Source organism: Alligator mississippiensis, chromosome 4 (assembly GCF_030867095.1).
Source record: "Alligator mississippiensis isolate rAllMis1 chromosome 4, rAllMis1, whole genome shotgun sequence".
NCBI classification, from domain to species: domain Eukaryota; kingdom Metazoa; phylum Chordata; order Crocodylia; family Alligatoridae; genus Alligator; species Alligator mississippiensis.
The window spans coordinates 61,107,539-61,132,106 of record NC_081827.1 but is presented as its reverse complement, the minus strand read 5'-3'; the positions used below and the strand labels follow the sequence as shown (position 1 = coordinate 61,132,106).

The window sequence follows — 24,568 nt, the reverse complement described above, 5'->3', positions numbered from 1 at the left end:
GTGCTTCAGATGCTTCTCATTAGAACTTTGTATAAAGAATGTTGAATGAATGCCAAAATCAACTGCATTGTTGGTTAAACAGAACCACTGTGTCTAAGCTTGGAATTGTTCTGACAGAGAATTGCTCACCCACTATTAAAGGTTCATTATTTGATCTTTGTATTTAAGTAAACACTGACATAAGAATTTTAATCAAATTACATGTTAGTTGACAGGCAGCATATGATAGATTTATCTTTCTGGTTTCATACATCTAATAGCCATCACATTTTTAGATTATATAACTAACACACACATACTAAAGGTTGCCTTTGTTTTTGTCCTGTAACTGAAAGAAATATTTGCCTGGGAAAGTGTTTAAAATATATGAGTGCAGTCTCTCCTACATCCATTCCATTCTCCTCTACACCTCTTCCCTCCTTCATTCTATTGACATCTTCATTCATTTATTCATTCATTCATATATTTGTTCATTCATTTGTTTGTTCATTCTTTATTGACTTGCTCTCATCTATCATTCTATTTAAATCCTACATTCATTGTCTTAATAGAAAAACAAAGGCAAAAAAGGAGGAGGTATACAGGAGAAAAGACATAAAGGAAGCTATGAGACTGCAGTTGATTTTCCATGTTCAAGAATGGAACACTACAAATGTTACGTACATCATGCTGGTTTATTACCTTAGAGCTTGTAACTTTATGAAACTTTTCTGTTTCAGACTGATGACTTCCATGCTTTGTCCCTAACTGATGGTTACAACGTGAAATAAAATAAAACAGTACATAGGCAGACAAGGTTCCTTGGGTGAATCTGATATCTTTTAGTAGACCAACCCAAATAGTTGGAGAATAGTTATTAAGCAAGCTTTTGGGTTCAAAAACCCTTCATCAAGCTAAGGAAGTTTCAGGAAGAGCACATACCAGTTGCTGAAACTTCCTTAGCCTGACAAAGGGTTTTTGAACCCAAAAGTTTGCTTAATAACTATTCTCCAACTATTTGGGTTGGTCTAATAAAAGATATCAGATTCACCAAAGGAACCTTATCTGCCTATATCCTTAGATCAACATGGCTACAACCTACACCCCCATAAAACAGTATAGGCTTTCCTGAAAAAAGTAAGGTTCCTGAAATATAAAACTTTTTCTAATGATTTTTCCCCTTTCTCTTAAAAACCTAGGAAATATTATGCAATCTGATCAATTAATGGTGTCTTACAGCTGCATCCACAATTAGGAGGCCAGAAGTAAGAAAATATTGAAAGGTGTCTATATAACGTTATCTCTGATTATCTTTGTTTAGATTGTACTTACTACTTCCAAAAGTTTTCCTCAGAAAATACCTTAATATTATGATGGGTGCATGGACAACTTGTGCATTCAAACCAATCAACTAATATGCAGAATTCAGAACTTCTCTGAATACAGCCTGTAAATACAACCGTAAAAAATAATAGCCTAATTAAATTCAGGAGTACTAATGCAGCTTTATTTTTTTATACCAAATGCTGTTAGGTATTATTAATGAACATTTCACTTCTAACCTTCTTTTCTAAGTATTTGCATAGTAAACAGTTACCTCTTATTTTCATTTTCTTTCCCTTTATGTTCTTAATGTTAGCCAATCCTGGATAATAGATATTCAAGAGTCCCTGTTAATCTGTCCTCTTAACATCCCTGCAAAATGAGAAATGGTGTAATTTATTATTTAGTCTACTAATAAATAATGCTGGACAAAATCATGCTCACTTTACTCTTACAGTGGTACCATGAGACTATGTACCTAGATAAAATAAATGGGATTAAGCCCTCTGATTGCCAGCCTGTCTATAGCTTTGCATGATATAGAAACAAAGATCTTTCTTGTCTGAGTATTAATAATTCAGTTATTAAAAAACTGTATCCTGAAAATGATTTGTTTACTTTGACAGCTATTATTATGCAATGGCTGCATCTGATGAGCCATTGTGTAATGTCTTATCTCTACAAAGACATTTTGGATGGTTGGTTGTGTTTTATTTTAACTGCTGCTTCAATGATAAGCTCCTTGCTGCAGGGAATATCTTTTTTAGGATGTTTGTACAGTGCCTGGCACAATGGGTTAGGGCCTCAAGGTTCTCAAATTGAATTAGACTGCTTTAAGCAGTAGGGGGCTACGTTTAAATCCACAACAATGATATTTTAGGGTTAAACATAAAACTTTGCCCTTTATTCATCAGATATTGCAAGCTCTTGCAACAGGTCTTACATAACCTACAATCAGATGCTGCAATAGACAAATAGAGCATGCTGAGTTAAGGATAAAAAGCTGATGCCTTAACTCTGAATGTCTACTTTTGTACATTTAGTTTTACTGCTAATAATAAATTAGCTGTTTTTATTTTTTTGGAAGGGAGGGCAGACAGGGAGTGGAAGCTTGAGAGTTCTGTGCCATGGATACATTTTCCATAAAGTGCAGCTGCTAACTAAAAGAAACTGTTTACCCCTCAGGCAGTGATAAGTATAAATTCAACCCACTGTGATTATTAAAATGAAGTCTCAACCTTAGTTTTGGACAAAGAATATTCACTGAATATCTATTTAAGTAGTAACAACAGTAAAAATGTCACAAAAGGGCACTGCATCATCCTAAACTAAATATATTTTAAAATCTCCCCACCGCCTTTCAAAGTTACTATATACAAAACCTGCTAGATTGCTAAAAGATTGTTTTAATACTTCATGTTCTCTTCTTTGCAATTATTTTTACTTCTCTTTCACACAGTGTGTGTGTGTATGTCTGAATGTCTAAATATGTTTATTGGGCCAAATAAACTTGGGACTAGAAAGGAGTACCTGGCTAATCAAAGCCAGTTCTTTTCAAAGCCAACCATGTCACACATATTTAGTCTAAAAGGGTCCACAAGAACATCCACTTTTCCCACATACTGAAAGCCACAAAGCTCCCCTTCACTTCCTACAACAAACTAGGATTTCTCCAGTATACCGATGCCTAGGTGAAATCAACCTTAACTCTGCCCTTTGGTAGAAAGGCAAGACTAGTACCCTAGAGAGCCAAGATCCGTACATGAGCCCTTCACAACAAACTTTGTATCTTTGGCCTGTTCCACATGAAACACTCTGAACATGCTGACCTGTCTTCTCGCTTGTTTCCTGCAGCAACATCACAAACAGGAGGCCTACTATACTGAACAGGATGTCATCATAATATTGCCTTTCCTGGAGTGTCCTGATAATATTATCAAATTACAAAGAAAAAGTGGCAGCAGAGGGGTTGGTGAGTGGAAGAATACGCAATCCATGACTCAATCCCTTTTTTCTCCTGGAGTGTATATTATACTAGGAAGTGAGAATTGCTCTAGGATTTTCTGTACAGTCCTCACTCACTTTCTCTAAATTTAAACTCACTACATAGAAGAAAATGTTTCTCCATTCCTCAAATCACAAAGCTGCAAGCGCTCCAAGATACTCAGTCAGACACAGGTAGGGCTCATGTGGGAAAACCAAGCATAGTAATACAGTGGCAACCCAAAAGAGACTGAATTGAGGTTGCTGGATATTTAATGTTGGATGTGTTACATAAAATGTGCATTTTCTGATTTTCACAAGTCTCTGGTTTGTTTTTATAATGAAAATAATTTTTGTAATGCCATAGCCGCCCCTTAACTGAGGATTTCCTGCTTTTCCAATGGTCAAGGTTAGGATTTTATAGCCCAGAACCTGCAAGGGTTTGGGGAGCAGAAGCCTTTTTTGGGGAGAACACCTAACTCCATCTTAATAGGTTTGCTTTTTAATGAGTGAGTGATAGAAAAGACTGAAGTAAATGACAAAAGTGGACACTGCCAATAGTGCTGTGACTACCATAGGTCAAGTCACCATGCTCAGAGAGGATGCAAACGTTGGATCAATTTCTGTCGGTTGTGGACATCCAGGGCTCCATCTACTTTCTCTTTCACATAAAGGCAGCTCAGAAGTACACCCCAATGAACCACTATTCCTGGCTGGTAGCAGAAGTAACTGAAAGTCCTAAAAATTGCTGTACATTATTTATGTTTGCTAGATGGCTCTTACACATCTATGTCCTCTCTGCACTTGACAGATTTCTCTTCACTATGTGGATCCTGCATGCTGGGCAAAATCATACACCTCCTTTCAGTAACTGGCTCTAGGGTATGCATATACTAACAGGCAGGCACATACTTGAGTCCCCTCTCAAGCCCAGACTTGCAGATTAGCTGTGCCATAAAACTCAAAATTTGCAACCTAGTGGCACTTCCACCAACTCTTGGAAACTTTCCCAAAGTTCAGAACATGAGCACATATCTATCCCTGCTCACTTCTGCCACCTTCCTCAGCTGTGTAGTTAGAGGGACCCCACATACTACAGGCCACCCCCTTGAAGTCCATCAACAGCAATCCTACAATCACTCTTCCAGCCCTTCTGCACTCCTCCTCTCCACTGTCTGAAATATGAGCTACTCCTTTTAATCACTTGTATGGTTCAAATGCTGCACCTCACAGACCTGACTACAGAATCAGCACTAAAGTGTTCATGTCCACAGTTTTGATTCTTTGTACTTCTTTCTTAACAATAAAGAGCAATAACTTCTCATTACAATATATAAGTAGAGTAATTCTACACAGCACATTTTCTGGAAAAATGTTACATAAAGTACTGGATGATAGATCTTCATACCTGAACAAGCTTTGGAACAATACTGGAAAGACTACCTTCCAAGGAATACATCTCAGGTTTCACACTAAACCCACAGAATGCTGGAATAGGAGGTATGTAAACTTACTCAGTGCTATGTGAACATTCACACAGTGGAGACGTGGTCAATGAAAAGAATATGTACATACCCTGCTGCTAAATCTCATTATCTTAGAAACTCCCCTGTAACAACAATATGCAAATTTGTTTTGAAATACAGATCTCCTCCAAAACTGACTATAACAATGGTACCTTCCTCCACAGCAAAGAGTTTATTTTATCTATTTACTAGTGAAAAATAGTATTGCTTTTTATTTCTGTTAGCCCTACAGAGCCAACTCAACTCTTGAGTAAGTGAACCAGGCAGATCCCAGGACAAGTTTTCAGGGCTGTCAGGCAGAAAATCTGTTTTTATTTGTAAACTGAAAAAAAAGATTAACAACAAAGTCACTTAAAGAAAATAAATATTTAGCCCCAGGAAAACATATAAAATCACCAAGTCAGTGATTCTCAACATTTTTACACTCAGGGCATCCTTTCATAACTCTTCAGAATTTAGTAGCACCCTATTTCAAAACCTAATATAAATATAGTATGAATATTATTATATAAACACTATTATTATATAATTAATTAATGTGCTATGTTGTTATATTATACCATAAGTATAATATTCACCCCTTCAGGTCATTGGTAGGAAGCATTCCCCCAACTCTGCTTGGCTCCATACATGTTTTCTCCCAGCGTGGCATGTGGACTCCCCACATATCACTGCAGGTCACCACTGGGAACCAAGAACAGGATGGTTAATTTTTGCCCATAGTTACTCCAAGACAATCCCCATTGAACTCCAGCCTCAGAGCCCTAACAGACAGACTCCATGGAGTGTGGCTGGCAGCAACAAGGTGTCAGGTTGCTTACTCAGCATATGAGAAGGGCATGTATTGAGAGGGTCAGTGGGGCTGGGAGGTAGGGAACAGGACACACAAGGCCCAGAAGAAGGAAGTGGACAGGCTAAGGGCATTTGCCCATTTACGTCAGTGACAATCAGTTCTGAATGGCTCAGGAACTTGCCTTGGGAGCATGAGAGGAGCAAGGGGACAAAGCTGGGCAGAAAAGCATGCCCCACAGCCCCTGCATGCCTCCAGCAGAACACACTGCTTAGAGTGTAGGGATAGCCAGTACAGAGGCTGCCAGGGGTCAGGGAACAGCAGTGAGAGTCCCCAGAAAAGCAGCTGCTACTGCCACTCATCTGCAGGATGCTGGGGCAGGAAGGAGGAGTGAGCAGTTACCTCATTGCATAGGGATCCTATAGCATCATTAAAAGGATCCTGTGATACTGTGGTGTGCTGCAGTACCCCAGTTGAGAAACTCTGCGCTAGATGGATGAGGAACATGTTTTATGTTATTTGTTTGGCATTGCAAATGGTATTGTGGTTTGCTTTAGTAAAAAAAACAAAAAACATTTGTCATGGGGTTATGAATGTAACTGCATTGTACCATGATGTTTATCAAACTACTGAAATGTATTGTAATCATTTGTTCTGATAATCTATGTAAAGATCAACGTACTGGTGAAAAAATGATAATAATAAAAGAAAAAAATTACTTAAAATACACCTAGTACCTGAAGTGAACTTGAAGGTCCTGGCACGTATCTTTTCTTTTGAGTTTAGTAGATAACAGATAAGAAAATCTCTAAAGAACCAAATTTTAATTTTAATTAATTAATTTTACAGTGGTTCATAATTTAGAAACTAACTATGTTAGTGGTCCTCAATTGTGTTAGACTCAAGGCACACTTTGTAAATGTTTTCACTCTTAATTTTCACTCATTTTTTGAGTACAGAAAAATACTGGAGCAGCTCTTCTGTTGCAGAGAACTCAGAAAGACCACAACAGGCCAGAATGTTTTTAACACTATATAGATTCCTATTTGAAATCGTGGGCTTTATCTTGTGAATCATGTTTGTACTCTTACCAGTCAAACAGTAGTGTAACTAAGACAGGGTAAGGGGGGGCACCCTGGATGCCAGCTATGAGCAGGCACCAGGATCCCTCTTGCCAAGACTCTTTGCTGCAGCACTTTAAAAGGGAAAGCAGATATTAAAACGCTACCCCTACCAGCCATAGATGCTGGGCAGCACAGTTCTGCACCAAGCAGTGCATCGAGGGAGTAGAGAGTGAGGTGAATGGCACTCCTCTCCCCACCCCAGCCTTTAAAGCAGCAGGGGACAGGGGAGGCAGAGGTGAACTCTGCACTGCTTCTGCCTGGCTATAGAAGCCAGGCAGCCAGCACCGCAAGTAACAGTGTATCTAGGAGTGCTTACACAAGTGATATTTTTTGCATGATCGGGCCCCTGAACGCACTCTACAACTATGACTTAACACATATGCACAGCTACAGAGTGCTTTTAAAATGCCTGATGGCATGAAAAATTAATCCTGGTCAAATAAAAGATTATGGTGCTCTAAAGGAGAGCATCTTAGAGAACTTGTTCTCTCCAGGGTTAATTTTTCATGTGGGCGCAGAGCTGTCAGTGGGGGATGGAAGGGGAGGGGGAGCGGCAGCACAGAGCTGCCAGCAGCTTTTGAATGGCCAGAGCTGGGGGGACAGGGTGGAATGGGTCCCCTTGCCTCATGCCCCCTCACCCTACCCTGGGCAACCCTGGATGGGGTATTGGGAGGAACCAGGCTGGGCCCATGAGGTGAGAGGGGGCTTCCTTTCCCCACCCCATGTCCAGGCCTCCTGAAAGCGTGGAACTGCTGGCTGCTTTTGAATGACCAGTGGGAGGGTGGGGAGCAGTGTGAAATGGAGCCCCCTCGCCTCACAGGCCTGGCCTGGTTCCTCCCAATACCCCAGCCAAGGTAGCTGGAGGGGACCGTGAGGCGAGGGGCCTCTGTTACACCCTGCCTCCCCCCCTCAGCTCCCCCCATTCAGCTCTGTGCTGCCACTCCCCCTCCACCTCCTTTCCCTGCTGACATCCCCAGAGCTGGGGGGGAGGCGCTGTTCAGGAGCCTCCTTGGAGCACCCGGCCTGCTGGCCAGGGTAGGTGCAGGCTGGTTCCAGCCCCACACCACCCAATCCAACAGGCAAATGTTTCGTGGGTCAGGGAACCTAACTCATGGCATTTTACAAAGCAGGGCCCTGATCATGTGTAGGCAGCCTAGGGGATGGAAAGGGTAAGTGGAGAGATGGGAATGATGTTCTCTTCTACCTCCCCACCAGCCTTTGCAGCAGCAGGGGAAAGAAACCCTTCACTGTCTCTGCCCCAAGCAGTACAACTGGGGGACAAATGGAGTAAGTAGAATGGTGCTCCCCACCCCGCATCTACCCTCTGGATACCCTTCCTGCCTCCTCTACGCCCCCCCCCCCAGTATGAGTGCTCAATGACCCCTGAGTACTAACAGTGTGTGGCACCCTGCAGCATCCTTGAAAGGATCCCAGGGCATGGTGCCAAAGCATCCTGGTTGAGAATCACCAACCTATGTCAATAAGCTCTCTGTGCCATGAACTGTCATTTTCAGTGGGTGTACAACATATTGTACCTATGCCCAACTTTGTGGGTCCCTCAGTCTTACTTCAAGACAAGTATTAAATGATAATATACTATATCTGATATGGATGCTCATTTATTTTGTGCAGTAGCCGTGTTCAGATACCATCCTGATAAGGTACCTTAGAAGTACCTACTGTATGAGAGAGAGAGAGATCACTCTTTCAAATAATTTGTAATCAAAAGAAATATTAAAATACAAAAATAATTATGATTTTTGTTAGCGTATAGAAGAAAATAAAGAAAAATCGGACATGTACTCCAGATATCAAAAATGTCTTGCAGATATCAAGGTAATGGCAAAAGGTTTCTGATACTACTTTGAACTCCATAGTGCCTGAAAGATCATTCATCTTAATGTGTTCACAACTTAATGTGAACTTTTTCAGACAGAAAATAGGAAATGATTTCTTGAGAAAAAATGCATCAATCTATAAAACAATAACATGTAATGTTACATCATGAGCTATAGAATAGTTTGTTTCCATCAGAAGTAATGCAGGTGGAGGAAAAGGAAAGAGGAAATATATTGTTGTGAAGTGAGGATACTAAGGCAAAGGGATGTGATTTGTGAGGAACGGAACCATTCAATTACTATTTATAAAAACAGATACTGAGTTGTTCTGGGAGATCTTAGTGGCTCTTTATCCAAGTTTAACTTCTGGAGAAGATGTGGAGAGGTTAATTTTAAGATCGCTAACACTGAAAAAAGATACTTGTATGACTTTACATCCAAAAAAGGTGAAACTGGTGGTGAGACAGATGCCTACTACTTCTGCTTCCATGAAGGTGGCATGGAATTTGGATTTAAATGTTCCCCTCAGTTGTTCACTTACAAGAGCTTTGCCCCTGTGTAGGACAAAGTAAAATGAACTAAAAACAAAAACAAAACTGACTAGTTCCAGTGTTTAAACAGCAGGAAAAGCAAAGTCTGTGACAAGTAATTTAGAGTTTTACAAGTATTTTGAGTTTAGGAACATGAACACTCTTACCAGGAATGGAAAGGTCTTCGTCATGCATTGGTAAGCCCCTGACATCCTCCCATGGGGAGGAAGGTGGACACTCAATGAACCTTATCAGCCTAAAGTGACTCCAGCTAACAAGAAACGGGAAAGAAAGCAAAGGCAAGTAGGCGGCCATCCAAATAGTGCAGGGGCAGAACTACCTGAGGCATGAACAGCTCATCAAAATGGCATTTTGATGGCGTTTTATCATGTTGCATTAATAAAATGTACACATTGAGTATATATGTCATTAATGGGATCTCATCACACTGAGAAAGAATAGGGAGATAAGTATGTTGCCCTGATAGCTTAAACAAATTATACCCCTGCATGGTTAATAGGCCACCTATCAAGTTATGCTGTCACAGGAACTTTAGCAACATAAATTTAAGCAACCAGCATTCTGACTTGCTTATTTGGCAAGTAAGTTTTTTTCTCAGAAGAGACTGTTTGATAGCATCCTGACTGAACATAGATTTCATAGACATTGGGAGCTGGAAGGGACCTCATGAGCTCATCGGGTCCAGCCCCACCCCCTTCCATATGCGGGAAGTCAGCTGGGATCAAGTAACCCCAGCAAAAAATGTATCCACCTGTTTTTGAAAGAGTCCAGAGTAGGTGCTTGCACCAAGTCTGGGGGGGAGTTTGTTTCAGACCCTGGACACACACATCGTAAAGAACTTTTTCCTTATGCCTAATCTAAAATCAGCCTTCCTGGAGTTTATGGCCTTTAGACCTTGTTATCCCTTGGGGAGCTCTGGTGAATAGCTCTTCTCACAGGTCCTGATGTACCCCCTCTTATGTAATTATAGGCTGCCACCAAGACCCCCGCCCAAGCCTTCTCTTCTCCAGACTGAAGAGCCCCAAGTCCCTCAGCCTCTCCTCCAGGCTTTGGCTCTCCTCTGGACTCTCTCAAGCTTCTCCACATCCTTCCTGAAGTGGGGGGCCCAATATTGGACACAGTACTCCAGCTGTGGTCTTACCATGGCAGGGTCAAAAATTGATAAAGTTCATAAAGTATCATTTTAGAGGCCTAATAAGTTTAATTAAAAGAGACATGAGTGGGCTGTGCCTCACTACTGTCGACTAAAAAATAAAAATCCTTTTTAACTCTCTTTGGCACATTTTCATTCCCATTTCTGGTGACAGGCATTTATGAAGTGTTAGACATAAATTTGTCCAGCTTCTAGAATATCACAGCATCAGATATGCCTTCTGGAAAGAGTGACTATGTACAAAGACCAGGAGGTACAAGAAAAAGGAGGAACAAAGAATGTTAACACCGATGCCTTTTAAACCCTGCATTAAAACTGCAACACAGCATGAAGTCACTTGGAACTGAGTCACTTCTGTGGTGTGTAGGAAATAGCTACTTCTCTTCCTGGACATGTTTGCCTCTGGTCTCTTCCAGGCTCAGAACAGCTGGACATGTCCACCTGGGGAGGCGGGGATGCTTTTTTCTGTTTACATCTCAGGTTGCTGGCTCGCTACCATTGGTGGCCGTTTAGGAAAAGGGAGGGGGAGGAAGAAATGAGAGGCTGGGGATGCTGCCCCCTATCACATGATGGAAATTTCCACTCTTTAGAAAGCAGAAGGAAAAAAAAAAAAAAAAGAAAGAAAAAGAAAAGAATAGCGAGCTGGGGTCGCAAGGCACACTTTGTAACACTCCTCGAAGGGACCTTGTCAATGCACACGTGCTTCATCCCCCCAAAAGAATTTGCCAAAGCCGAGGTGGGTAATTAATTCGAGCTCTTTCAATGCGATTGCTTTTTTTAAGACCAAGGGGTTTACCGAAGAGCAGCAGAGCCGCTGCGCCCAGCGAGCCACAGGTCTCCGTGTGCTCCGCCTGCACGCCCCGCGGCCGCGTGTGCGCCCAGCCTGCGCGGCAGCCGGCCAACGCGCCTGCCTTCCCCCGCCCACAGCCCCGCTTCCAGCCTGGGCACCGCGGCCGGGCAGCGCAGCCTGGACTGGCCCCTGCAGGAGCTGCAGGGCGAAGGCTGGCCCTGGGAACTGAGCCCGGGGGGGCTGAAGGGATCTCCGGGGCGCGGGACAGCGCTGCTGCTCAGCGTGGGAGGGCGGCCGGGGGCGTTGCGGGACTGTGGTGGAGGGCGGCGGCTGGTCGGGTACTGCTGTGACTCACGGGCGCAGGCTGCACGGGGCTCCCCCAGCCCGCAGGGAGGCTGCGGGGCTGCCAGGTGCCTCCTCGCGCCGCAGGCAAAGGATGGAGCAAGATACATCCCAGCGCAGCCCACCCAGGTGCTCCGGCCTTACACCCCCGCCCTAGCTCTGCGCGTGCGCGCCAGCCCCCCCCCCCCCTTGTGTTGCAGCCGCGTAGGGGGGTGGAACGCTCCATTGTCTCTCCGCGCGGGAGGGCGGGCCCGGCGGGTGTAGACCCGCCCCCTGCCCTGCCCTGCCCTGCCCGCGTGCGGGACGCGGGTGCTTCAGCCCTCTCTGACCTGAGGCTCCCCTGCCACAGTGCAGTGGGGGCTGTTTAGGCCGGCTAACACCTCACAGTCCCCTGGGAGGGCAGGGGCCAGCACTAGGCTGGGGCTGCGATGCAGGAGGGCTTCGTGCCCAGACGCCTGTCCTGTCTCTTGCCCCATTGAGGGCCAAGCTGGGGCAGGCCAGAGGGAGAATGGGAGCTTACGCCCAGGAGAGGTTATGGTGTAAATCTCTTTCCCCTCGCTGCGTTCTCAGGACCCGTTATTTTAAATGGAAAAAGCAACGTTGCAGGACAGTGAGGGGTGGCAGTAAGCTTGGAAGTGGCGTGAAGGGCTCCTGGGAGCATGATGATAAAATAGTCAGGGGCTGCGTTTTGTCGTTTGCAACATCCCCTGTGGGGAAAAAGGTATCAGCGTCAGAGCATGAAACAGCTCCTACCTGGTGGCTCATGGGAGGAGCTGATGGAAGCTCCTTTGCTATTTTACTATTCCTGGGACCTAGCGATTGAATCTGTGCTTTGGTCACCCATATTCAGCTCAGCTGCCTGCACGTTCTACCCGGTGTGGACAGCAGCTCTCTGAATGGGTTTGGGGGTTTTAAAAGGGCTTCCAGAGGCGAAGGGAAACCAAAAACAGTAGGATGCAGGTGGCCGTTTACAATGAACGAAAGAGCTTTATAGTGCCAGCCAGGTCAGGGAGACTTTATAACATGCTAAACACACCAGTGATTGGGGTGACTGTAAATAGGCAAACAGGAAAAATAAAGAAACCTTCATTAATATACTACTGAGGGGAAGGACACAATGTAAAAGCAAGTAGAAGTTAAGGTTCCCATTATTACAATCACAGTTTACGTGTGCGTTATTATTTTTCTCTAAGCTAGTGGTGCTCAACCTTTTTCCCAAGTGGGCCAGATGCTCAGTGCCTGGCCTGACTGCAGGGCAGATGGTAGCTCCAATCCAGTGCCTGCGACTGGCACGGCAGGCACTATCTGGCCACATGGAGGGGGGCAGCCCAGCCTGAGCCCAGCACCGCAGGTGGGGGAGGAGACATCACCCAGCCAAATTTCCTGGCCTGTAGAGAGCCCCACAGGTCAGATGCGATGGCTCCAGGCCAGAGGTTGAGCACCCCAGTCTAAGCCATTATTATTAGGGGTGCACTGATAGAGATTTTGGGGACTGATACCGATAGCTGATATTTAAGGAGGCATATCAGCCAATACTGATCCAATATCCGATACAGCTGCCTCCAGCTGGTCAGTCTGGTGTGGTGGAAGGGGAGCGGGGAGGGAAGGGGCATGAGGTTCAGATCAAGCCCCCCCACAGTGAGGGAGGAGGCAGGTACTGCCTGGGGGAGGTAAGAGGAGGTACAGGACAGAGGCGCAGCTCATGGGGTGGGTGCAGCTCCCACCGCTGCTTGTACCCCAGCGGGGGAGGGGGGTGCCCCCAGATCTGTGCTGTGCAGTGTGGGCTGCAGCTGTGGGGTGGAGCTGGTGCTACACAGCTCTTACTGGGGGCTGGGCTCAGAGCGGGCTCAGGCGGCGCTGGGAGGAGGCTGCAACCACCCCGAATTTCGGCGCAGCTGTGGCTTTTCCCGATGCTTGGGTGGAGGTGGGTGTTCAGCTGGGGCTGCGCCAGGCACCAGGTGGTGGCATGAGGCTGGGAGTGGTACTGCAGCAAAATCTGGGGTGGCTGCAACATCTTCCCAGCACTGCCAGGGCCCGCTCTGAGCCCAGTCCTGGTGACAAGAGCCCCGTGCAGCGCTGGCTCTGGCTCCACCCTGCAGCTGCAGCCCTGCCCACCCCACGCAGATTTGGGGATACAAGCCCCCCCCAACCCCCACCCTCCCAGGGTGCAAAACGTGGCAGGAGCTGCCTCCACCCTGCCTCCTCCCTCACCAGGGCGGGCGTTGATCTACCCCTCCATATCCCTTCCCTCCTCCCTCCCCTTTCAACTTACCAGCTGGAGGCAGCTCTCCATGCTGCTGGCTCTGCTCCGTGCTGCAGTGTGGCTGTGCACAGCACAGGCATTTATAGGCCAAATTATCGGCCCCACAGGGCTGATATCCAGTATAGACAATTTTCTTCATATCAGTACGGATCCGATATCAAACCGATGTATCAGTGCACCTCTAGTTATTATCATTACAGGCAACCCCCGCTTAACGCTATTTCGCTTAGCACTATTTTGCTATAACGCTCATTTTACATTGATACCCGATTCCACTTAGCACTCAGTGAGTTTCATTATAACGCCCATGGGCATCGTACAGCTGGCAGCAGGGAGGTAATTAGTTTCACTTAACGCTATTCCTCTTAATGATCAGTTTTTCGGGAACCAATTAAGAACGCTAAGTGGGGGTTGCCTGTATTTGTACATAATAGGTCCCAGTGGCCCCAGCTAAGACTAGCCTCTATAATATGAATAACCATGTAGAAAGATATGCATGCTCCTTTCCCCAAATTGCTAGGGCAAAAACTATGTTAGAACTAGAGTTTAATCAGAATTAGTTGTCACAGTGCTGAACATTATTTGGTCTGGTCTTTATTGACTGGATTACATTTTCATTTATTTTATTTTTTAGATTTATATCTGGTCCCTCCAAAAGGCTTAGAGCTGCAGTCATGACCAACATCGTGTTCGATCTATAAACTCACCAAAATCATGTTTAAGGACTTTATATTTTGACAAATCCTCAAAACCTGTATGCACTGGTTTTAAAACCAGTTTGAACTATATTTCATGTACCTAGTATTGGATAGCATAAGTAGTTTATTGAACCAATAGTTAACTCAAGGCTATGAGAAGACTTACAAGTTAAGGTATTACTCCTTGTAAAAGTGAGGCTTACTTAGGGTCTTAAGTGAATTGTTGTGTTGAATAACTCTTATGGCTATTTTATTTTACTTTGGACAGGTGTATTAATATTATTCATGTTTCTCATGGACATAGCTTATATCTATGCCTGTCAAAACCTAAAACAAAAGTCCTTTGGAGTTCAAAGCTTGGGATGCAGGGGCAGATGTGAATGCCAGAGTTTGCGCCATGTTCTGGGTTTGTGCGGAAGGTTGCTCCCAGTTGACTCATAATAAAATCCTACTTAGTTTGGGGCTGGGGCATCAAAAGCTGTTGGACATAGCTACAGAAATCAGCATATCTTCATAATGCTTGCCCAGTCAGTAGGCGTGGATGGATTTTTGGTTCAAATGTTAAGCATGTTTATAAATCTTTGCAGGACTGAGACCTTGAGTAAAAACTTATTACCATAGAATATTTTCTTACCCAGATGTTCTACACTAGAACAAACTTTGAAAAAAGAAGCACTTCCATTAAAAACGGATATACTTCCTTGATCAGTATTTCTTCTTGTACTCCTTCCAAGTTAACTGCAGAGTAAATAACAAATTTCTTATAAAAAAGGACAACATCAATAAAGTGAAAATAAGATTTAATTGTTCATAAAGAATCAAAAATATATTCCTTGGCATTATTCTTCTCACTGTAGTGACTGCAAGTTCAGCCCTGATGCATGTTGCTTGAAACCTTGGTGAATATTAAGAATGAACTGTCATAATTTGGCTATGTGTTTTGAAGGGAAAACTCTATCTCCTTTCTGCAGCAATAATTAAAAGAGAATAATGTATGTACAAAGATGAACATTTCAGCTGCTTGATGACAGTGTCATCTTGAGCCAAAACTATCTCATTTAACACATATTGTCAAATAATAACTGAGTTTGTAAGGACAGACTATCCAGTGACACTTTTTTATTACTGCTGTGTCTTTCTTTACCCCACCAAGTATTGACAGAGGCAGAATCCTCAAGGAATAAGTTACTTGATATGAGCCAATTTTATCTGTCAGCTTAATAAAGACCATCCTTTTTCAACAAGGTGCATTCCTCATTTACAGTCTTTTGAGGAATACTAAAAATTGCAGGCTATAAACTGTTAATAAGGATCTGTGTTTTAATTAATATTGCAGAGCTGTAAACCTGGGTATATTAACTGGAAGCCCAGTGACCTTGGTTTGGTTTATTTATTAATTTCTATGGGATTTTATGTTGTTTCTAAGCATCTTTGTAGCTAGTATACAATAGTTTCTTGATTTTACATTTTTCCCAGGCAAGAACAAAAGCATTTTCAGTTGACATTTTAGTAGTTCAGCAGTTTTTGTAATGTATCTCAGGACTTTTTTTCATTCGTGCATGAAAAATATATTTATTTAATATATTATTTATAGGTCATTGTCTGATTATTGAAATAAAATGGATCAGTCTGAAACAAGCAAACATTTTAGAAAAAATAGATTTTCCTTTTTATGTCTATTATTATTAATTTTTTTATTTTTTGTAAATTGATGTTACACAAATATTTCTTCTCAGATGAATATTTTTGTTTTTATACTTCTTGAACTGGAAAACATGGCATTTACTCATTCCATTTTGTATTTATTGTCACTCCTTGTTTTGTTTCTAAATATTAAGGGGTTACGTTCTTACTACAATTTATTGTACCATACTTTGGGCATCCGAAATTATAGTTATGCTGAGAATAGCTGTGGTAGGTTCTGATTTTCTCATACTTACCACCCAGACCTGGTACTGGGACTGCACAGGTTTATGGTTCGGGATTACTGTAACCTCTTTGAACATAATGATTCTGGGCTGGTTTAATATTGAATGCCTGTCATGTCATATCATGGTCCTAACACAGATGGCATCCTCCTCTAGTAATATATATAGAGAGATTCCAGTTTTGAGACTCTACACTTGAAGCAACATGTGGACAGATTGGAAAAAAAATCCAGCAAAGTGACAAATACGATTAGAGGCTTGGGAAGCTTGATTTAAGAGGAAAGGGTGAAAGACTGGGGTTATTTAGTCTAGAGAAAAGAAGGCTGAGGGAGGATTTGGTAATAGTCTCCAAGTATGTGAAAGGCAATTGTAAACGGGATAGAAATAGACTTTTATCTGTGGTGGGGACAGGACTATGAACAATGGTCCCAAACTGCAGCAGAGAAAATTTAGGTTGGAAATTAGGCAGAACTTTCTGACTATGAGGGAGGTTAAGCACTGGCACAAGCTACCTAGAGAAGTTGTGGAATCTCCATCCCTGGAAATTTTCAAGAACAGTTTAGACAGATGCTTGGTGAGAATGGTTTAGTTAGGGATCATCCTGCCTTGAGCAGGGGGCTGAACTAGATGACCGCATGAGGTCCCTTTTAGCCCTACTTTCCTGTGATTCTGTGATCTACTGTTGAGCTGCTATTGTTGACTGAATGGCTAAAAATAATATCTTGGTCGTGGTCAGCCCATCTGCTTAGGAGTTACTTATCTCTTGAGGGCAAAGGACCTGTTTGACAGGTGTTTGTCATGGAGTTGGTGTGTGAGCATGGCTAATTCACTGGCTTCCTTGGTGCTTAGATTCCCCCAAAGGACTAAAACATTCAGTTCAACTCAGGTAGAATTTAGGCATGTAAGCCCAAGAGTACAGTCTAGAAAACTAACCCCTTAAGGATCTGAAAGATTGTAGGCATCCAAATTTTCCCCAGAAAATTCCCTGGGTGCCTAGAAATCTACTATTGTGAACACCTGGAACAGCTGTCCTTTTGGCAGGACTGAGCATCTCAGCACGTCTCCCACTTAAGCCCTTTTGTGATCTACAAACTCAACATTTCTGTGGCTACAATTCCAGAGGGGCAAAGTCCAGCTGTAGGGATGCCCACAGTTTATATAACTGCGTAGTAGTTAGAGCTCTCACCCTCAAAGTGGGAGACCAGACTTAAGTGTACTCTCCTCAGCTGGAGGGACTCCCAAGCTCCCACCTGTTGGCTAATGAAGATTGAGAGGGGCCATTTTAACAGGTAAACTGGAATATGGGGCAGACAAGAATATAAAGTTCATTAAAAGAATGACAGGAAATATATTCATGCACTCACTCTGGCACACTCTCTCAATTTCATTTTTCTTCCTGGAAATCTTGCTCTCTTGGCTGTCCAGTAGCTCAGCTTCAGCAGCAGGAGAAGAGTGTCCCCATCCAAGCCTAGCCTATTGCCTCATGCTTAGGGCACTTTCCTAGGAAGAGGGAGATGTGGGTTTGAATCCCCTAATGCAAGGATCCTCCTCAACAACATATGGCCCACAGAGCCATTGCAGGGCTCCAGGGTCTTGCCTATCCCTGTGCAGCCACCAGGGCTAAGCAGCAAAGAGCTGCGCTGGGACCAGGCAACTCATCTTCACCCTTACTGCTGCTGCTTCTTCTCTTCTTCCCCTAAGCTCCCCATGGCTGCAGTGTGGGCACTGGGGCCAGACAGCTGAGAGCTGCTCCCAGGCTACTGTTGTTTCTCCCAATGCCCGCTCCCCATCCCATCCCCCCGTTGGGGCGCAGTTGCAGCTTCCAGCCTGAGGGGAGCGCGCCAGGGCTGAACAGCTGGAAGCTGCATCAGGTCCACACTGCTGCTCCTTCTCTCTCCCCATTTCCCCTCCCTGCCTCCCAGCTATGGCATAAAGCAGCAGCAGTGTGGATGCAAGTTCAGCTGCCCTGGCACAGCTCCTCACTTGCTGGAAGCTGCATCTGTGCCCCAGCTGAGAAGCGGGAGGCTGTGAGAAGTGGCAGCAGTGCAGGCACACCCCGCAGCTGTCTGGCTTTGGCATGGGCACAGGGAAGGCATCTCTCCACCCCCTACCCCTTCCCTTCCCCCCTCCTGGATGAGATCTGTGGTTTGAAAAGGATGCCAGCACCTGCCCTAAGGCTGAGGGAGGCATTGAACTTTGGTCTCCCATTTCCTGGGTAAATACAGTAACCAGTGCTATTTTTAAAAATGGCAGATGGTACTGGTACTACCACCATCTTGATAATAAGGGGCATCTTCATAATAGGGGCCTAGTCAACCCAGCCACTTACAACAAGACCTCCAAGTCTTGGCTACCAATCTTTAAACCTCTCAGTGATATCCAGTTTAAAAATGTCTGACAAATGGCCCAAAACTAGAATGCCTCCTTTGTTGTGTTTTGTGCTGTAGGAAGTAACTGTACTTAGGTTTTTACTTTGAAACTAGTTTCAAAATATGTATTCACTCTCCTATACTGTATTTTTAAAGCAAAGAAAACAGGAAGAAATGTATAACCATAAATATCAGTCCACAAGTGTTATCAGTAGAGATTAAATCAAAAGTAAAAGGGGATTAGGAGCTGTCCCATGCTAATAATAGGTGCCTAATGTCTAGATGTAGGCAGGATTTCAAATACACTCCTGTCTTCAGTGTTCCTTATTGGCCTGTCGTTAATTCCATTCTGTAGTTTGTAAGTCTCCCCACGTACCATATGGGGAACTCAGTCACATAACTCAGGCCTGTCAATTCCATTCCCTGGCTCGATACTTAAAATTTAGGGTGTGGTGGCACTGAACATCACCAGACCTAAGTCCCTTTGTAAATAGTATATGCATGTTTAATATTCTTCTCAAATCACAACCTTGCATGGCAGGTGTGGAGGAAAAGCACTAGCATAGTGATTCTCAACCAGAGTATGATGGTGCCCTTGGATGCATGCCCTTGCATGTCCTGTTGAGAGTGCATGCAATATTAGTACTGTTAGGTGTGCAAACACCTATACAGGATTCACAAGATACACCCAGAGATTTCAAAGGGGAATCCATGGTGTCAAAGACATTCTGACCCATTGTGGTCTTTCTGAATTCTTTGCAACATAAGACTTCCTCTGTTGTTTTTCTGTAATAAAAAAAACTTGTCAAAGCCATTGGTGACATGTAGGGGGTGCACGTGGGTGCATGTGCACCCCCTGAGATTGGCCACTGCCAACGGCGCCTGTGGGCAGTCACCACTCACCACCCCTCCCTCCCACCACACCGCCAGCGGCACCTGCAGATGGTTGCCGATCGCTGCTGGCAGCATCAGTGGGTGGTCATTGATCGCCAGTCGGCACTCGCCACCCCCCGCCTGCCACCACCACCGCCATTGCCACCTGCAGGCGGTCGCTGTGCCCCCCCAGCCTCAGGAGGCATGTGGCATTTATGGTGAAAGCTAAAAGCTGGCATTTTCCAAGGGAGGGGTGTCTTGAGTCTAACAACAAGTGTCTTGAGTTTAGAAAGATTGAGAACCACTGCTATAATGAGGTGCAGGATTATTATAGAGGAGTGTTGATCTTCCCCATGGAGCACTGAGCTACTGTTGGAGCTTAACAAATAATAGAAATTGATGATTAAGCCAGTAATGGTTTAGGGCTTTAGCAAGGATACATTTTTTTGGCTGATGCATACGGTACATGGTAAGGTCCAGTTGTTTTGTGGTTATTTTGTAGAAGGAATTTATAGAAAGAAAATATTGGCAATTAAGGATTATGCTTAATATACAGGTGCTAGACAGTCAGTTTTATGCCACTGATCATATCCCATGTTATGTACCCAGATAAAGCTAGTGCTCGTGTTTGAGAAAGACTGCCCAATATCATCTTTTGTCACTGTTAAGTACAGCAGTAATGGCAAAATGCAGTTGTCAGTGACAAGTCAAATAATTCTTCAAATGATCAATGCAAGCTGGCTCAATAGAGCATTTTCTTGGCAGTCTTACGTGGCTGTGTGACAGAGTGATTTTTTTCCTATAACCAGGAGAGATCAGGAAATAGAGATTGAAATGCCTTGCCCTGATACTATGATTGTATCAAAACAGATTTAGGCACCCTATTCTCCCATGGACCTACTGGGGTGGAAGGTGTAAGGATGGGTTGGTATCAGGGATATTATTTGGGTGAGGCATGGGAACCCATACCTAAAACAGTCACATCTTGAACATGATAAAGAGCAGAACGAGCTTTAAGCGTGGCAGAAAAATAGTGAGCACAAGTGATTTTACATTGATGTCTGTAAATGGGAAATCTGTCAAGAATTTGGTCCAGTTGAAGTTGTTGGTACTTGATTAGTAAAAGTCTTTTTAAAGATATAATATGGTGTCTGCAGTATGTTGAAAACCTGGCCTCATAAAATGTAAGAAAATTAAATTAATGCTGAAGACTGCTTCAGAGTGATTGAAACTCCCTGTAACAAAAAAGAAGAAAAAACTGTAGTTAAAAGGCACTGTACACAATATTTTGGGGGGTGAAAAATAGAAAACCAAGTCAAGACAATTAAAAGGAGCCTACAGTACCATGCAAGGTACAATGCAATATAAAAATTAGAAGAGGTAAGTGGGGAAAATAAAAAGCAAATAGCCACAGAATTAAAAGCACGGTCCTCTGCAAAAACTTACTCTCATGCTTAACTTTACTCACATGAGTAGTTCCTTTGAAATAATTTTTCCTTATGAAAGTCCATAAAATGGCTGGTTTGTCAGAGTCTTGGTAGAATCAAAGTGTTTCAGAAGTAAAGAGGCCTTTAGGAGGATCACTTGGGCTCCCATGAAGACTAGAGAGAAAAAATAAAGGGGACAAGAGCATTACAAAGAACCTAATAATTTTTTGCAATAATTTTTGCCCCAAAGGATGTTAAGGAGATATCCAAGTTTACATGTTGCAGGCAATGAAGATGAGGCACCATCAGTCAAAGGTCTGGAACAAATTGATAAATTAAATAGAAACAACTTGCATTTTGTTTTGTTAATCTGTATAGCAAAATATTTTTAAAACACAATTTGAAATTGATAGATGTTTATCTAGCATTCATGTGTATTTCTTCAGAAAGATTCACCGTATCTTAGAAGCAGCATATCTGCTATGTGATGCAGGGGTTGCTATGGTGAGTTCACATATCTTATTTAATACTGTACCAGAGTAAATAGACTTTGTAACAATCGCTGTTAGCACTGCTCTAAGCAAGGTTATGTCAGCATTTCTATCACAAATACTTGTTTTAATTCTGAAACTTGACCTAGAAGGTTTAAGTTGAAAGACAAGATGACAGTTCAAAACCAAACCAAGACATTTTTTAACTTTTTTGCATACATATGATTTATATATATAAAAATATGGATGTGTACCATATGAAGAGGAATTCATGAAAGGGATTTTGTGGTTACCAAAAAGGCGTGATGGTCATAGTTGCAATCATTTCTTGAGATTTTGTGACTCAAAAATGAGTCTGCTTGCCTGTTTGCTTTACTGAAATGGGCAGAACATCGCCTTGATGATAGATAGCATTTTCCATTTAGTAAAATATTTTTTATGTTTTTCACTATTTAGGTTTCAATTTTAATTTCCCTTCAGCCAGGCATAAATTATGTTTATATTCAGTTTACATCCCCTTTATACTGTCAACATGTTTTAAAGGGACCTCTTTGTAATAAGAATCACGCCCATGTTTAGTTACTCAGTTTAACTAAATGGCACCAGAAATTTAACTCATAAACCTAAAAGTATATTGTTTATGAATACTTGAGCAGGATAACATGTAATAAAGCAGGGCATTAATAAGAGTAATTGAAGACATTTCTTTTTTTGAAATATCTATTTTTCTAATCCTTAGCTTCAGAAAAGTGTAAATAATTTTCTTATGTTTAGTATGTTTCTTTCATCACTCTCACATATTAGCTTGTAAGTAGGACTGACCATTCCTTTAAAACATTTTGCCTGAGCATAAAATTGGCTTTCTGACTAAAAACAATTTTTAGGAAATGTCTGATCACTTCAAAAGGTGAATTTTGCTAGAAAATCAAAATTTCATAACTTCCACAAAAACTAAAAAGATACATTTTTACTACATTTAAGGTCTTAGGTTTTTAGTTTTTGACAAACAGTAAAATATTTCTAGAGAAAATATCCATAATTTTCCAGTTGCCTCTATCTGTAAGGTCTGAGGATACCTTATTTTAGCACTGGGGCTTTCACAAGAGTTGGTACAGCATATATTTGACTGGAACTATTCCTAGGCTAGGGCCTGATGGATATTCAGAGAGAGTGGAGCACCGATCACCACGCTGTTCCTCCTGCACAAACGTGTGAAGCTAAGCAAACACCTTCTTCCCAGAAGCCAGAAAGAAGGGGGAGGGAGAGACAATCAAATAAATCACTCTATATGCCCATATTAACTGGTAAAGATGGTGGTGGGGAGGGGAGCTGTTTTCTGTGTAATTACTCCTGGCATCAGGAAGAAAAAGATAAAATAAAATGTCAGATTTCGCCCTGATTTACATTGTACGTCATACATAGCATTTAGATTTGAACATGCAGCAGATTGAAGCCCTCTATTTAAGTGGAATTTTAGTGAACTCCAAATGTGTCTGGGGTAGCCTGCCGTTGTCGTGTTGGGGTCAGCATGTTACAATATCGGCACAGTATAATATTGATTACTTTGGTCAGCCTCTTCAACCCCATTTGATGTCAGCATATCTAACTTTGCAAGATGTATCAATGGGCTACAGAAAAAGCAGAAACAACATACCATATTAGATAAAATGTGTACTGCAACTTTATGTTTTAAGACTATAGGTTTTTTCAAACAGCTTTACAATACTTCTGTGATTATTCAGGGACAGCATTTGCAGCCTTATAGAAATAATAGGAAATACCATCTAAATAGTAAATTGCTCTAAACAAAGATGATAATGAATTGTAGTCTATTGTACCACCGGTCCTTGGAGAATGATTTATACAGTAGAATGTACACTGTCCAAAAGAGCTATCACAGTGAAGGGTTGGTAATTAGTAATTTTTCTAATAAGTCCCCATATTCATGTTTTCATCAAGGGTTAGTTTGGGGGTTATTTGTATTTGAATAGTCAATGCGCCGTAAAGTTCTTCTAGAACAACAGTCCTAAAAAAACTGTTTTGTTACTACAAGTATTCCTGTGGCACTGTGGTCACAGAATATAAGTACTATGACAGGTATGAACACTAATATAAAAAATGTCTCCCTCCATGAAAATCAGTTTAATGATACAAAATGCTGGCCTCGTTGAAATCAGTGGGATTTCTGACACTGACTTCAGGGGTGCCAGGATTTTACCCCTAATCAGCAGATTTTCCAGAATGGTTAATTAACAGTGGATGTAAATAAACATGCCTATCACTCTGCTGTAAAGCTTGCCAAATTTGGGGAAACGATGGGATTTGGGAAAACTGGCAAAAGAACTGACATTCATCTGCAAGGGTCTTCAGCTGAAAACACTGTTGGTAGTTCCACAGAGTAGCATCAATGAGGACAACCATCTTAATCCCTGAGACAGGACACAGATAATCCTTCAGGTAAGTGGATCTTAAAACATAACAGGCTCTAAAGGTCATAGCCACTGACAAGCAGGCAAACAACCAGCATGGAGAATGACGTAGCAAGGCAACATGCTGAGACAACCCTTCACCCACTTGCAGAGGATGACCAGTTACATACAGCAACAGCTGAGGCTTCCCTGCTTTCCATCAGGGCATCCCCATGTGGAGGGCATTCCAGCATCTAGCTCTGAGGTGACAAAGATGTGGATTACTATGATAGGCCTGCACATGAGAAAAGGTCCTACAGATCACAGCCACTCTCCAAAGGTTTAGCTATTGCAACAGACCACTTGCTTGCAGACCATCCTACTGAAAAGGGGACCACAACCTCAGTTGCCATTCCATGTCTGAAATGTCACCTTTCAAATCTTAAGAAACATTAGCATCTAGCTGCTTCTAAGATATCGGATGCTAAAATCGCATCCAAAGTAAAGGGGGTGGAGTTTGGGGAAAGCCAGGAAGTAATTAGAACTGATTTGTTTAAAGAAAAATATTTCATAGCAACAGCATTTACACAGCAATTTACGTAAAGACAGTGCAGGCACTAACTAATGGTCACACCACCACTGCTAAGTAAAAAAATATCATTGCACAGTTTTTATATATCGGGACTAGAAAATACATCATGCATCATGGTTG

General features: G+C 42.7%; 1 protein-coding gene across 5 annotated transcripts in view; it reads left to right on the top strand.

Moving 5' to 3' along the window:
• The first annotated feature begins 10,864 nt into the window (after nt 1-10,864).
• Nucleotides 10,865-24,568, top strand: part of SLC38A4 (solute carrier family 38 member 4) — a 67,994-nt gene continuing 54,290 nt past the window's right edge. For all 5 annotated transcript variants that reach the window (XM_019492851.2, XM_014601018.3, XM_059726039.1 and 2 more), the window contains exon 1: nt 10,865-11,003. The gene's annotated coding sequence lies outside the window, so the exon portion shown is untranslated. The remainder of the gene's footprint in view (nt 11,004-24,568) is intronic.